General features: G+C 45.0%; 1 protein-coding gene across 7 annotated transcripts in view; it reads left to right on the top strand.

Annotated features, from left to right (window-relative positions):
• The window catches only part of TGFBR1 (transforming growth factor beta receptor 1), a 468,434-nt gene that overhangs the window by 76,987 nt on the left and 374,744 nt on the right, over positions 1-16,703 (top strand). The gene's annotated exons all lie outside the window — the stretch shown is intronic.

Raw genomic sequence — 16,703 nt, 5'->3', positions numbered from 1 at the left:
TTTTCTGGACCTTTTTGTTTACACGTTTAAATTTGGTATTTTTTGCCAGAAAGTTACTTGGAACACCCAAACATTATGATTTCTTTTTTTTTTAGCAGTGACCCTAGTGAATAATAAATGGCGATCGTTGCAATATTTTATGTCACACAGTATTTGCGCAGTGGTCTATCAAACGCAACTTTTTTTTGGAAAAAATAAAAACTTTTTTTAATTAAAAAAAAAAAAAAAAAAAAACGTAAAGTTAGCCCAATTTTTTGTATAATCTGAAAGATGTTACGCCGAGTAGATACCTAACATGTCATGCTTTAAAATTGCACACGCTCATTGAATGGTGACAAACTATAGTACTTTAAAAATCTCCATAAGCGATGCTTTAAAAATGTTTACAGATTACCTGTTTAGAGTTACAGAGAAGGTCTAGTGCTAGAATTTTATTGCTCTCACTTTAACGATTGCGGCGATACCTCACATATGTGGTTTGAAAACCATATACATATGTGTGCGCGACTTACATATGCGTTCGCTTCTTTGCGCTAGCATGGAGGGACAGGGCACTTTAAATAAGAATTTTTTTTTTTTTTTTGGATCACTTATATTCCTATTAGAAGGGATGTAAACATCCCTTGTAATAGAAATAAACATGACAGGTCATCTTTATTGAGAGATCTGGGGTCAAAAAGAACCCAGATCTCTCATTAACCTTTTAAAAGCAGAAGAAGAAAAATGTATTTTGCCTTTTTAATAGGGAAAAAAAAACAGCCCTTTAAGGCCGTGAGGCGGAAGTGACATCAGGTGTTGCTTCGGTCCTCCAGGGGCATAGAGTCGAGTGGGAGCCATCTTGCCCTCACTCGACTTTCTGCCCATTGCTCCAGCAGATCAGATCGTTTCCGCCTTTACCGATATCTCTCCGGGAAACTACTGGAAAGCGGTGGGAGGAGGCACCTCTCTCGCCGCCTCAAAGTGATCTTGCGGCGAATGTGCCACTGAAACCACTTTTATATTGTAGATCATTGCCCACAGAACAAAAGAATACCAGGGTTATGGCAGATGACCTAAATGTACTGTGGGTGGTCATCAAGTAATTAAAATGATTGTAAAAGCTTTTTTTTCTTTAAAAACGGAACATGTCATACTTACCTGCTCTGTGCAATGGCTTTGCACATAGCAGCCTCAATCCTCCTCCTCTTTTGGGGTCCCCCGCTGACGCTCCTGGCTCTGTGCCCCCTTAGCAAACCACCTGCTATGGCGGCACTTGTGCGTACTCCATAAGATACACCGAGTGGGGCTTGGCCCTCCGCCTGCTCTGTTGTCACTGGCTCTGATTGACAGCCATTGGCTCCAGCTGCTGTATCTGAGCCAACCCTCAGGTAAGAGGGTGGGGGTGGGGCTGCAAGTGATATCGGTGCATCCCTAATTTTACCCCCATGTTGAAGGTAAAAATTTGGTATGCACCACTTTCTTAACGAGTACCTATACTTTTTTTGCAAGTATTTGCTGATGCCTGTCGCCTAGGAAGAGTAAATTCGGGGGGGGGGTTGTTACTGAGTTGGGCGAGGCTGGGGTGATGGTAGGGTGGGAGGGGGGTAGAGGGGTAAGTGAGGGCAGGGTGTTTGAGGGTGTGGTAAAAAAAGGATTGTGGGGTAGGAGAGTTGATAGGGATAGAGGAGGGTCATTGTGTGACATGGGGGCAGAGGTGACATCTGGTGAAGGCAAGGAGGAGGCAACACGGAGGGCACAGTACAGGGGGTTAGGAGGGCACAGTACAGGGGTCACAGTTGGCAGTGCACTAGGCAGAGCTCTCTCCCATCCCTGCATTGTACACAGCCTGAACACAGGAAGAGCTCCTGCTCCCCACACAGCACACACTGGAGTTGAAATCCCATTGCCTTACAGCTACAATGTGCACAGTGTATAGCTAGCTACTGGTTTCAGTTCAGACCTGTGAAATTCCATGGTGGGAACGTCATCTTAGTTGCAGTAGATAGCTATATACTGTGCACATTGTAGCTGTAGGGGAATGGGATAGGGAGGTGGAGTTCTTAGTGCTGCTGTGCTCAAGATATGTACCATGCGGAATAGGAGACTGACGGTGTTCTGACAAAATGAGCAACCTGGCAGAATGTGCAACCCACTTCCTGTGACGTGAAATCAGCTCTATCGCCAAACTGCGCATGCGCAACGCATCATACATGCCTTCTGAAGCTGACGTCGGTGCACAGAGGAATTTGCCTGACAAAATGCTCGACCGACTACTGCACATGCGCACGGCAGAAATCAATTACTTGCGAAACTTACGTTGCTAAGCCCATCTTGGTACACCTTACACTCGACCTCATCACACCTACAGTAAGAAGGCGGAGTAGGGGACATCTTGCTACACCAAACCCCGTTTTTTAATTTGCAAACTAATTTCAGCAATCAGTGAGCTTATCTACTTAAGTTTAGTATATTGAAATCTACAAGGTCGTGTTGTCACAAAATCAGCAACCTGCATAGTTACTTGGTTCGTATTCTTAGCAATGTAAATTTCGTAAGTAGTTGATTTCTACCGTACGTATGCGCAGTAGTCGGTCGAGCATTTTGTCAGGCAAATTCCTCTGTGCATCGGCGTCAGCCACTGAAGGCATGTATGACCAGTTGCGCATGCGCAGTCAGCGCGGTTTGGCGATACAGCTGATTCCACGTCTCAGGAAGTGACATGGGTTGCACATTCTGCCATTTTGTCAGAACACCGGCAATCGTCAGGGGTGGGGGAGGGCTTGAAAGTGGAGCCCCTCCCCCCCCCCCCCAGATCCGGACATGATCTTACCACTGATACAAAGACGCAGCTGTACCGCTCCAGATGGCAATGATTGCTCCCTTCAACCTTGTGGTGCAGGTCTAGTCCGCAGCCTGAATAAGAGCCAATGGTTCAAGAAAGGTTGACTGCACTCGCAGGTATGAAGCGTTGATTACTTAATTGAAGATAAAAATCGATCAAGATGCATTCTGAGACCTCAATGCAGGCATGGCAAGATTAACTCATTTCAGGAATCAAGGTTCGCTTAGTCATAATCCTTGATATGTGAATCGCGTTAATCTTGCCATGCCTGCATAGAGGTCTCATGATGTCTCATGATGTATCTTGATGGATTTTTATCTTCAATAAAGTAATCATCACTGCTTCATACCTGGGAGTGCGGTTAACCTTTCTTGAACCATGTGTATATTGTTCCGACCGGAGGGGAGGAGGAGATGTTCCGCTCCTAAGCTGATGTCACTTCCGGTATTGGAGCATTTTCGTGAGTACCGATACTCATGAAAATGCCTAGCATCAGCACCGATATGGATACTGGTCTTGGTGCAACCCTAAGTAAAAATCCACTGCCTTTAGAAACCCTTTAAGCCAGCCTTTTAGTTTGGAGAAGGACAAGGGGAGGAAGAGGGAGGAGCAGGGTAGTGTCTTGCTCACCTAGACATAGGATGTTGCAGTACCAGACTACATGCTCTCAACACGGGGGGCTCCTAACAACCCAGCACAGATCGTATTATAAAAGAGATCAAAAAAGAATGCAGATGCAATTTTGATGCATGTTCATTGAAGTTTAAAGACCACAACATTGCACCAAACTCGCACAGGACCCTTTTCAAAGTTGTATCGCAGTCACACTGCATGTATGTGAATGGGCTTCATAGAAACTGATGTCATTTCACTTTTTCATGCGATTAAATGCATTCCAACTCGCATTAGAAATTGCATAAGCGTGAACCAGGGCTAAAGCTAAACTTCTGCTGCTGCAGATGAATTACTCAGATGGAATGTATTAGGGTTGCATCGATATCGGTGTCAATACTAAGCGTTTGTAAGAGTACGTATGCAAATGCTCTGATACCTTAAACCGATACCCTTGCAGTGCGATTTTAGCCCATAAAAATTAAATGAACCCAAATCGCACTGCAAAGAATCGCATGCAATTTCCACAGGAATGTGGTGCGATTCCTGTCCAAGTCCCATGGTGTTTTCCCCACCGCTGCTGTGTGAACCCAGGCTTTTCATACTAACTTCAACCTGGGTTCAAACAAGAGCGGTGCGGGAAACCGCATGTGCTTCGCACAGGAATCGCGCAACGTTCCTGTTCAAACCGCACTTTTTTTTTTTTTTATGGCCTTAAATTGCACTGCAAAGGTATTAGTACTCTGTATTGCGAGTACTTGACCGAAAGTATTGGTACTCATAGGTAAAAAAAAGGTACTTGTACATCCCTAGAATTTATAGATGAACATTGCACAGGAGGTGGGAAAACTTGCTCAAGAGCTGAGAGGGGAAGTAGTAGCACAACTGGGAGAACTCGCTGACACCTTGAGAAAAAGGTTGATGAACTTATACAAAATGTGCAAGTCTTGGAAGAGGACAATCCTGCCATAAAACACTCTGTCGCTTAGCTCCAAGCCCAACAGGAGGACCTGGAGAACAGAGAACGCAGGCAAAATTTGCGGATCAGGGGTATTCCAGAAACAGTGGAAGACCAGGACCTCCGCCCCTACCTACTAAGCTTGTTCAATATAGTGGCTCCCAATGTCCCTGATATCGACTGGCATTTGAATAGAGCTCAACCAAAAACAAACAGTCAGCGCAAAAACCTAATACGAACTAAAAGCCGCTGGACACTAAAGGCAAATATATAAATCCTTTTAGGGTAAACAATAACAGACAGTGCAGCGCTACAGGGATAATCTAACAATCTGAAATAATGGTAAAATGTCCATATAGAAAGAGACACACATAATTGTAGTAGAAAAGCCGGAAACATCAATGGTGTTAAAGGGTGCTTCATGCCAAATTCTGAAGTGCTCCTTAATCCGTGCTCACACCACTTGCTAGCTAAACTGCTCACCTTGCAAAATGGACCCTTGAGCTAACAGGAATGTCACACAGGCATTCGCCACCAATGGTGGTTAAGGTTAAATCTTGAATGGAAAGCCGGGCACCTCTTTCATTCACTAACTTTAAATGATTTTCATCCATAATCACATGAAATTTAAAAAGACAATATAGTGCTCTCTGGCTAAAATTTAAATACTTTATTAAAAGACAGGTACTCACATAGGAGGCACTATACCCAGTGCTAGGAAAATAGGTGTATGCACATCAAATGGTAACAGCAAATGATAAGGTGACTGCAGTGACGTCCAGGGATGCTCCTGCACGCGTATCGTCCAGCAGGACTTCCTCATTACCGCTGAGGAAGTCCTGCTGAACAATACGCGTGCGGGAGCATTCCTGGACGTCACTGCAGTCACCTTATCATTTGCTGTTACCATTTGATGTGCATACACCTATTTTACATACACTCTCAAGCTAAGGCTTTATAGGGATGGAGCTCCTGGCGTGCGCGTGGACAGCACAGAGCGATATTTGGGCACGTGAGTCTGGAGGTCTTGGACACAGTGGTGACAGGTTGAAGGCTGGTTGTAGTTTGTGGGGAGTACTCCTTTTCTTCCTCGTGTGTAAGCAATGTCTTCCAGAAAACGAGGTATAGGGAACAAGGCTAGCACAGGGGTAAGAGTACCTCCTTTAAAAACAGGAGACCAACCCCATGCTGATGCAGCCTCAGGTTCTCCTGAAAGACCTGCAGCATCTGGCCTGGCTGAGCCATTGCATTTGTCAGGCATAGTGGCCACTACCAATATACCTGCCTCGGGTTATGTTGCAAAGGATGATTTGGCATCTACCTTTAGCGGGCCTTGAGGGCAAAATAGCTGGCATGATTGCCTCTGTAACACAGGGGGAGGAAGCGTAATAGATCTCCCTTCCCTGAGCCTGGGCCAAGTGGAAAGTCACTAGAGCACCAGGACTCTTATAGCCAGATGGGTCCAGGTGATCTGGAACCAGAATGGGCAGAGGATTTGGAAGAGGTGGTCATAAGACTGAGAGGAAGGAGAGGCTGAAGAATCCTCAGCTGAGGACTCTGGCTCTGAAGAGCCAATTTCAGCCTCCCATTCCCAAAAATTGTTTATCCAATCTCTAATTGAGATGGTACGAATTGTGTTTGTTACCCCCTGTTCAGGAGTCTGCACTCTCCTGTTCTACTTTGGGATCTTTGCGACCTCAGCAAATTTCCCAAGCGTTCCCTTTGCATCCGTTATTGGAGCAGGTGGTTTACGCGGACTGGCAGCACCCTAACAGGATATACTTACCTCCAAAAAGGTTTTCTGTCTTATATCCTATGGAGGAGAAGTTCAGGAAGAAATGGGGCACACCTTTGGTGGACGCTGCCATATCTTCTGTAAATAAAAGTTTAACCTGTCCAGTGGATAATGCCCAGGTATTCAAGGATCCGGCTAATAAAAAGCTAGAGTCCTTATTAAAGGCCTCCTTTTCGGTGGCTGGTGCAGCAGTTCAGCCAGCAGTTGCAGCTATTGGGATTTGCCAATCCCTAAAGGATCGCTTTAAAAGGTTGGTAAAGAACATACCTTGCCAGGAGGAATCTGCCGAGGAGTTATCGGAGATTCCTCATGCCTTATGTTTTGCAGTAGATGCATTAAAGGACGCAATCCAACAGATGTCTCATTTTGCGTTCCTGTCAATCCATATGTGCAGAGTCTTGTGGCTAAAGAACTGGTCTGTTGAGACGCCATGTGAAAGGCTACTCGCAGCTTTTCCGTTCCATGGAGAGCGCTTGTTTGGCGAGGATCTGGATAAATATATCCAAAAGATCTTTGGAGGAAAGAGTGCCCTACTCCCTATTAAAAAGAAAGGGAAGCAACCCTCTTATAAAATTCCCAACACCTAGTGCTTCTTCCCCTAAGCGGTATCGACGGCCTCAGCCGTCTGGGTTTAAAAGACCCCAGGGTCAGAAGAAACCCTGGACCCAAAAGACACCCAAGCCCAACTCCAAGTCTACCTTGTGAAGGGGTGCCCCCGCTCTCACGGGTGGGGGGCAGGCTTCGGCTGTTTGGGGATGCCTGGAAAGAACTAGTTCAAGACAGATGGGTCATTTCCACTGTAAAATACGGTTACAGAATAGAATTTCGGGAATTCCCCCCAAATCGGTTTCTGTACTCAAGGGTTCCGTCGGATCCAAAGAAAAGAAGATGCCTATTCCTAGCTTTACAGCATCTGCTGATACAGGGGGTAATTGTAAAGGTTCCGCACGAGGAAAGGTTCAAAGGGTTTTATTCAAACTTATTCACTGTGCCGAAGACAAATGGGGAAGTAAGGCCCATTTTGGACCTCAAAGCTCTCAACGTCTTTATAGACATTCGATCCTTCCGTATGGAGTCGGTTCTTTCGATAATAAAATCTCTGAGAAAGGGAGACTATTTAGCGTACATAGATATCAAGGACGCGTACCTTCATGTGCCGATCTTCGGTCTACATCAAAGGTTCCTACGCTTCGCTGTAGAAGGCAGTCATTTTTAATTTGTGGCACTACCATTCGGTCTGGCCACAGCCCCCAGGGTTTTCACAAAGATTCTGGCCCCGGTGTTGGCTTCCCTAAGGTCTCAGAAGGTCTCCATAGTAGGATACCTGGACGATCTTCTCCTAAGGGATTGCTCTTGCCCCATGCTGATTCAAAACGTGTCAAGAACAGTACGGGTTTTACAACGCCTAGGTTGGATTCTAAATTTGGACAAGTCAGCTCTTTCTCCGACCCAAGCCTTGGTGTATATGGGTCTGGTCTTGGACACCGCCCAAGAAAAGGTGTTTCTGCCCCCCTTAAAGGTCGCCTCCATAGTGGAACTTGTCCAGAAGGTGAAAAAATAACTAACACCTTCTATTCGGCTGTGCATGAGGTTACTGGGCAAGATAGTGTCATCCTTCAGCGCAGTGCCATATGCACAGTTCCACTCCAGAGTGTTCCAGAACAGTATTCTAAAGGCCTGGGACAAGTCAGCTCGAACCTTGGATCAGCCGATGGTTCTATCTCCACAGGTACTATGGAACCTCTCTTGGTGGTTAAGAACCAGCAATTTGAAAAGAGGGAAATCTTTCCCACCAGTAGCCTGGAAATTCGTAACTACAGACGCCAGTCTTCTCAGCTGGGGAGCAGTCCTAGAGGAGGTGTCTGTTCAGGGAATATGGTCCCAGACAGAGAGGACCCTGCCCATCAATCTATTGGAGATTCGGGCAGCTCGTCTGGCTCTGTGTTTCTGTACATCCAGATTGCGAGGTCTTCCTGTCAGAGTCCATTCCGACAACTCCACGGTGGTGGCACATATCATCCACGAGGGAGGTACCAGGAGTTGGGCAGCCCAGAGAGAAGTAAACCATATATTGACTTGGCAGAAAAAACATGTGCCATTCCTTTCGGCACTGTTTATCCCGGGGGTGGACAATTGGCAGGCAGATTTCCTAAGTCGCCAGAAATTGTTGCCAGGGGAATGGTCCCTGCACCCCGAGGTTTTTCTACAGATCTGGGAAATACTGGGGGACCCCAGATGTGGATCTGCTGGCATCCAGATTCAATGCCAAGCTGGACAGGTTTGTCTCCAGGACCAAAGATCCTCTTGCTGTCGGGATAGACGCATTAGTAGTTCCTTGGGATCAGTATTCTCTGATATATGCCTTTCCCCGATCCAAATTCTGCCGCACTTATTATACAGGAGGAGCAAAAACCAGTGATCCTAGTGGCCCCAGCGTGGCCCCAGAGATCCTGGTACTCGGAGATTGTGAAGTTGGCAGTAGGGGACCCATTGGTCCTTCCATGCTGTCCAGACCTGTTGTCTCAAGGACTCATATTCCATCCTTCTTTATGGTTGCTGAATTTGATGGCTTCGCTATTGAGACCAGACTGTTGAAAGACCGTGGTATTATGGGTTCAGTCTTGTCTACCTTGATAAACGCTAGAAAGTCGGTTTCTAGAGCTATCTATTATAGAGTCTGGAAGTTGTACATTTCTTGGTGTGAGGAGAGGAAATGGAACCCTCGTAGGTATACGATTGGAAGAGTTCTTGCCTTTCTTCAAGCAGGAGTAGACTTGCAGCTCGCTTTGGGGACAATTAAGGGACAGATTTCGACCTTATCGTTTTTTTTTCCAAAGACCAATTGCATCCCATTCTTTGGTGCAAACCTTTGTCGAGGGAGTAACACACCTGAGGCCGCCGGTTAAACCACCTTTATGTCCCTGGGACCTAAATTTGGTACTGTCAGCCTTACAGAGTCAACTGTTTGAACCTATTAGGCATATTCCTTTTGTCCTATTGACCAGAAAATTCGTTTTTTTGGTGACTATAACATCGGCTAGAAGGGTGTCAGAATTGGCCGCCCTTTCTTGCAAAGAACCTTTTATGATTCTTCATCAGGACAGAGTGGTCATTCGCCCTCGTCCGGATTTTTTACCGAAGGTAGTTTCCAAATTTCATTTGAATCATGATATCATTTTACCTTCCTTTTTTCCAAACCCTAAGACTAGGGAGGAAAGGTCGCTTCAAAAGCACACTGCACTAGAGGAATTAGTGCATCATGGGCAGTACGCCAGCAGGTGTCTATGGCTCAGGTTTGCAAAGCGGCCGCTTGGTCTTCAGTTCATACGTTCACCAGGTTTTACCAGGTGGATGTGAGATCTCAAAGGGAGACTGTTTTTGGCCACAGCGTGTTGCAGGCAGCTTTATAGTCTCAGGCCCGTTGGGCTTAGGGATAATGTGTCCCCCCCCCCCCCCCTCATATGCATTGCTTTAGGACATCCCACATAGTTATTATTATGGTGCTCTGTGTCCCGTGATGTACGATGAAGAAAAATGGATTTTTAAAACAGCTTACCTGTAAAATCCTTTTCTTGATGTACATCATGGGACACAGAGGTCCCTCCCCTCTTTCTGGGATCATCATTGCTTGCTACAAAACTGAGGTGCTTCCGGTATAGGAGGGCTTATATGGGAGGAACCGTCTTACTATTGGTTGCCAGTGTCCAATCACCTAAAGGTAAGCGTATAACCCACATAGTTATTATTGTGGTGCTCTGTGTCCCGTGATGTACTTCAAGAAAAGGATTTTGCAGGTAAGCTGTTTTAAAAATCAATTTTTTGCTTCTTACTTTTTTTTTTTTTTTCTGACCTGTGGTTGCAACACCTTATAGACCTAATGTATTCATGTTACAATGCTACTGATCTTCAAAGTTTCATTATGTTCTCCTTTATATGCCCTGCACACCATGGACCTCTTCATCCAACATTTATTATGCAGTTTATCATATGCCTTTTCAACAGACTAAATCACTATGGTGCTGAAATTTCTTACTTGTAATGCCAAAGGTTTTTTAAACTCTATTCAAAAAAGATGGCTGGCTTTGAAAGAGTTTAAATCTTCCAAGGCTGATATAATTATGATCCAGTAGACTCATTTCTGCCCTGGGGGAGCCTTCAAATTTGCTAGCAAAAGCTTCCCAACAACTTTCATGGCCTCCAACCTATCTGGGAAGGCAGGTGTGGTGATTTTAATTAAACGCTTGTGCCCCCTGCGTATCAAATTTTCACACCTGGACCCCCACGGAAGATTTTTTTATCTTGGATTGTTCATTTCTCAACCACTCTATTACTATAGTTAACGTCTATGCTCCTAACTCTGGCCAAGTTCAGTTTCTATCCACCCTGTTTGACATCTTAGACAAATTCTCTCAACCCTTTATGGTTATTGGTGGGGTTTTTAACATGACCATGTCCCCCAACAAAGACAGGCATATACTATTCTTCTCCACGACACCCACCAAAGTGGACCGACTTTCAAAATCCTTCCGTAAACTCATAAGAGCTCCTAACCTCCTAGATGTCTGGGGGATTAAACATCCCATACACAAGCAATACATGTTCTATTCCCACCCCCGCAAGCTTTACTCCAGACTAGACCATTTCTTTTGTCTTTTTTCCCCTTCTGACTTCCACAGTCGCCTCAGAAATTAACCCCATAACGTGGTCAGATCACTCTTCTGTACACTTAGACATTGCCCTATCCTCCGCCTCCCCCAGAACATGTCATTGGCACTTCAACAAGTCTGTACTTCGTATCCCAGAAACTAGGGACCACCTATCCAACAGCTTATCTGAATGTTTCCAACTTAATCCAAACACGGTCTCTGGGGCCTCCACCTTGTGGGAAGCACATAAAGCCTACTTCCAGGGGCACTGTATTTCTACAGGCTCCTGCTTGAAAAAGGATGCAGCGTCCCAACGCTCTTCTCTCCTGTCCAAACTTCGCAAAGCTGAGAGACGCTTGGTATCTTCCCCCACAGTGACTAGGCTCCGAGCCGTTATTTTTCTACGTAACCAAATCAGATCCCTAGGCATGAAGAGAATCAATAAATCTCTTCTGTGGTCCAAACAGAAGTTCTATAAATTCTCCAACAAACCCCATAGAATGCTGGTAAATAAACTGAAACCCCACCCCTTCCACTCATTTCCGTATTTTCTCATGCAAACTAATGGTACCCCCACTTATTGTCCTCTCACCATATTTGGAGATTACTATCATAAACTATACAACTGCCTACAAACAGACTTCAGCTGCCAATTCACACAAGAAAAATTTTACACTTTTTTTTTTTTTGACTCCCTACACTTACCTAAACTCTCCCCAGACCACCTTCTATCCCTGAGCTCTGTGATCACCCCCGAGGAACTAGCCGGAGTAGTCAATCTCCTAACTCCTAAATCACCTGGCCCAGATGGCCTGCCTATCTCATATTATAACACTTACCTCCTGATTTTAAGCCCACACCTGATATCACTATACGCCTTGTTGCTCAAAGGCACTGAACCCCATCCCCAATTTCTCCATGCCCACATCTCCGTAATTCCTAAACCTGGTAAGGATCTCTTCCCTCCCTGACAATTATAGACCCATTGCTTTACTTAATTCTGATTTATAAGATACTCACAAAAAATTTGGCCAACAGACTATCCCACATAATCCCCAAACTCCTACACAAAGACCAAGTAGGATTTTTACCTGCCAGACATGCCGGCGACAACACAAGACGCACCATTGACCTCATTCACCTGTTAAACAAAACCACCCGCCCAGCTCTTATATTGAGCCTGGACGCACAAAAAGCCTTCGATTGGCTCAGCTGGCCTTTTATGATTGCTACCCTCTCCAATTATGGATTCCAGGGTCACTTCATGGCAGCACTACACGCCCTATACTCCCAACCTTCCTCCCAAGTTCAGCTATCCTCCTATTTGTCGCCATCATTCCCTTTGAGTAATGGTACCAGACAAGGATGCCCGTTATCTCCCCTGCTCTTTATTCTTTGTTTAGAACCTTTAGCTGAAGCCATTTGCACTTACCCTGACATTTGTGGGTTTTCGCTACGCCGACGACATCCTACTGACATTGTTGCAGACTTTGTTTGCAGACGACATCCTACTGACATTGACCAACCCCCATACCTCCCTCCCGAACCTCCACAACCTGTTAAAAAATTGAGCTCAATCTCTGGGTACAAAATCAACACAGGCAAGACAGAAGCGCTACCACTACACATCCCGCCCTCAGTTCTTGCCACTCTTCAACAAAACTACTCCTATCATTGGTGTCCACACTCCGTCAAGTACTTAGGGATAAACTTAACTTCCTCCTATCCCACCCTCTATCTGGCCAACTGCCCCCCCCCCCACTCTTCCGTGACATTGACCGACAGTGGGATGCCTTTCCCCCCTCTCTCTTGGGTTGAATCAATGTCCTGAAGATGTCTATCCTACAAGACTCCTATATCTGTTTGAAACCCTACCAGTCCCTATCTCTGTCACAGCTTAAAGCTACACAGAGGTCATTTCTTAACTTCATTTGGCATAACAAAGCTCATCGAATAGCCAGTTCGGTAATGCTAGCCCCCTGCCCTAGAGGTGGTATGGGAGCCCCAGACCTTATCAAATATTATTTTGCCACCCATCTCAAACCAATTATTTCATGGTCCACTAGAATGGCAATTAGTATTTGGTCAGAGATCAGTTCTCTCTCTCTTCCCCGTGCCCACCCCTATTAAATGTGCTTTTCAACCTCGATATTCTGGATAGTTTATCTTTATACCCAAGTGCTCCCCTGGACACAGGCTGGAATTTTTCAGCTTTGAAACATGGTGCATCCACTCACACGTTACCTTTTACAGAAATACAATGAAAACGCCAGATTCCTAAACAATTATTCTACTCCTACCTCCAATTTAAACACTTCTTCTACTCTAAGTCCCATGCCTTAACCTTGGATAAACCTACCCCATTTGAACTCTTATGTGCTCAAGGTCCATACCGGACCCACCTTATTTCAGATATCTATAGGTATCTCCATGACGTTCTCCCACTCGCTAGCACACAACATCCATATATGCAGAAATGGTCCCAGGTTATCCAACGACCCATACTTCTCCCTCAATGGCAGAAGATCTGGGAAGCAGGTTCCAAATCAAGGTGCGTGGCGCATAGAGAGACGGCTTATAAGATACTGTTCTTCTGGTATAGTACCCCAGAGGTCCTACATAGATATGATCCTAAGGTTCCTCGGGTGTGCTTGAGATGCCTGGGTGACATTGGCTCACATTTTCATATATTTTGGGAATGCCCCATTATCCATTCAAGCCCTTCTACAGGGCTTTTTATAAACCAATCTCCCCCTAGACCCGATCCATTACCTACAGGGCCTGCCGTTCCCTGGCATTTATAGACACACCCAAAAATTAGCTACCTTTATTCTCCTGGCAGCAAAAAGCCATTCTCTTAAGATGGCTATCCACCTCTCCACCCGCCCTCCCACGCGCTTTACGGATATTGGAGCAGATCCACAGAATGGAACACCTTACTGCGATAGTCCATGATTCGCTTCCTCAGTTCTCAAAAATGTAGGACTTGTGGGATCGTTCAGAGCTTAACCCCAGTACCATACCATTGTACCCTATCTGATCAATACTTGCCTAAGCTACTGTGCTGAATATTGTCTCCTCAGACCTACTAACTCCACATCATATCTCCATGGTGTTTCCCCCTCCCCCCTCCCCTTCGGTGGGACTCCTGCGGTGTGTCCTAATTTCTCAGTTCGGGTACCCTGGGAACCCAACTGACAACTGATCCAGAGAGCGTTAACTCCTATTTGTGTGATATACTAAGTCCTGTTTGTCGCCTGCTCTCTTGCTCTTCCACTCCCCCCCTCCCCAACCAGCTAGGTTGAAGTTCCATGATACTGCAATATAGGTAGCATTGTACACCCAACTCTGTGTTCTATGCATATGATTTGTGCCTTTTTGATGACTATTTTTCACAATCTACCATTTTTGTTCTTTCTCTTCTGTATCTCTGAGAAAATGTTTAATAAATACACAATTTACAAAAAAAAAAAAAAAAAAAAAAAAAAAAGAATTTTATAGATGACCCCTGCTTTACCAGACAGAATTGTGGTCTGCCGAATGTAAACAAGGCAGATCACTGTGACAGGAGAAAACAGAGATTCTGTGTTTTTGCAAAGCAAGGAACACTGATCTCGGTCTTCTAACAATACGAGCCCCCCCCCCCCCCCCATACAGTTATAAAGCACCCCCTAGGAACACATTTAACCCTTTGATTGCCCCTGATAACCCTTTTCCTGCCAGTGTCATTGGTACAGTTACAGTGCATATTATTGAGCACTGATCACTGTATTGGTGTCACAGGTCCCCAAAAAAGTGTCACTTAGTGTCCAATCCCGCTATAAGTTGCTGATTGCCACCATTACTAGTAAAAATAAATTAATGAAAATGTTTAAAAATATTCCGTAGTTTGTAGACGCTATAACTTTTATGCAAACCAATCAATATACGCTTATTGGGATTTTTTTTACCAAAAATATGTAGTAGAATACATATTGACCTAAAATGAAGAAAAAATTAGATTTTTTTTTTTTTTTTTTTTTTATTGGATGTGTTTTTATAGCAGAAAGTAAAAAACATAGTTTTTTTTTTTTCAAAATTATCGGTCGTTTTTTTTGGTTAAAGCGCAAAAAATATAAACCGCAGAGGTGATCAAATACCACCAAAAGAAAACTCTATTTATAGGGGGGAAAAAAAAGGACTTCATTTTTATTTGTGTACAGCGTACCATGACCGTGCCATTGTCAGTTAAAGTAACTCAGTGCCGTATCACAAAAAATTGCCTGGTCATGAACGGGTGGAAATCTTCCGGGGCTGACGTGGTTAAACAAAGCACTACTGACAGGGCTTCCATCTTCATCCTGTCTTCCTTCTGGATTTACGGACTCAGGCCGGCTAACTGGCCGAGCCGCAATAACGTCATGCATGGGAGTCACTGTTTACGGCACAGATATCTGAAGGAACGGCATGGTATGGGGTTTCCTCAGAGCGTGTTCGCCTGTGACGTCACTGTCTGCTGCTCTGTGGCATATTTCCTAAACGGTGCACGTTTAGGAGATATTCATTTTACCTACAGTTAAGCTTTAATATAAGCTTACCTGTATGTAAAAATCACTGACATTACTTTTTTACCACTTTAACCCTTCATTGGGGGACACAGGATATTCAGTGATGTAGGGCTATAGCAGTTGGGGTGCTGAAATTAATCGCAGCATCGCGAATCGAATGTCTCCCCCCCCCCCATGCGGCATCGATGCATACGACCGGAAAAATCGATTGGGGGGTGACGTCATCCTGAATTTCCCCGCCCCTCCTGGGAGAGCGATCCGAGTGTATAATTAAAATAACTGTTTTATTAAATCCTGTGTTACAATCCATTGAGTGCCCCACTGTATATGCTTTTTAAAAAATGTGGAGCTACATACCGTATGCTGCTCATGTGACTGCCCGGCCCGCCTCTCTCCTCTCATGTCTCTCCTGACATCAGCGGGGAATTCTCAGGCCCGCCCGCCTCTCTTCTGATCTGATGGCTACAGTCAGCGGGCGGGGCTGAGAATTCCCCGCTGACGTCAGGAGAGATGTGAGAGGAGAGAGGCGGGCCGGGCAGCCACATGAGCGGCGTGTACACACACTGAGAAATGCAGTATGTAGCTCCATATTTTTTTAAAATATGGATTGTAACACAGGATTTATTAAAACAGTTATTTTTAGCAGCAGTAAGTAGAGTACATACGAGTTTGTACTCTAACACCTCGTTCACGCTCCGTGCTGTGTTAACTCCTAGTGTGCTGGAAGTTGCAAACGGGGAAAGCCCAGGGGAACTGTCAACACAGAGACAATACAGGGAACTTCACAGGGCTGTTTGTCAGCTGTGGATTCTAATCTCTCCTGACCTCCCAGCAGCAGTGTGTGTGAATGCCTGTACCCTGTAGTGCACCGGATTAGAGAAGGAGGGCGCACCGACCTTGTGCATTACCAAAGATAAAATGTATTTATAAAATATAACAAGAATTATACTCACAAACAAGCTTTAAAATAAGGCTTATCAATACTCCAGCAATTACGAGCAGTATCTCTAGACGCCTGCAACCTGGACCAGATATTTGGAGGAACCAGATGGCATCACAAACGGCTTGCGTGTTTGTGATGCCATCTGGTTCCTCCAAATATCTGGTCCAGGTTGCAGGCGTCTAGAGATACTGCTCGCAATTGCTGGAGTATTGATGAGCTTTGTTTTAAAGCTTGTTTGTGAGTATAAATATTATATTTTATAAATACATGTTATCTTTAGTAATGCACAAGGTCAGTGCGCCCTCCTCTTTTTGTATGTTTCAGTTCTAAGGATACCCATTGTTCTGAGGAGGGCAGCAAGACCTGCGATATTCCATATAC

This window comes from Aquarana catesbeiana, linkage group LG05 (genome assembly GCF_042186555.1).
Source record: "Aquarana catesbeiana isolate 2022-GZ linkage group LG05, ASM4218655v1, whole genome shotgun sequence".
NCBI lineage: Eukaryota > Metazoa > Chordata > Amphibia > Anura > Ranidae > Aquarana > Aquarana catesbeiana.
This window is presented reverse-complemented; position numbering and strand designations above follow the sequence as displayed.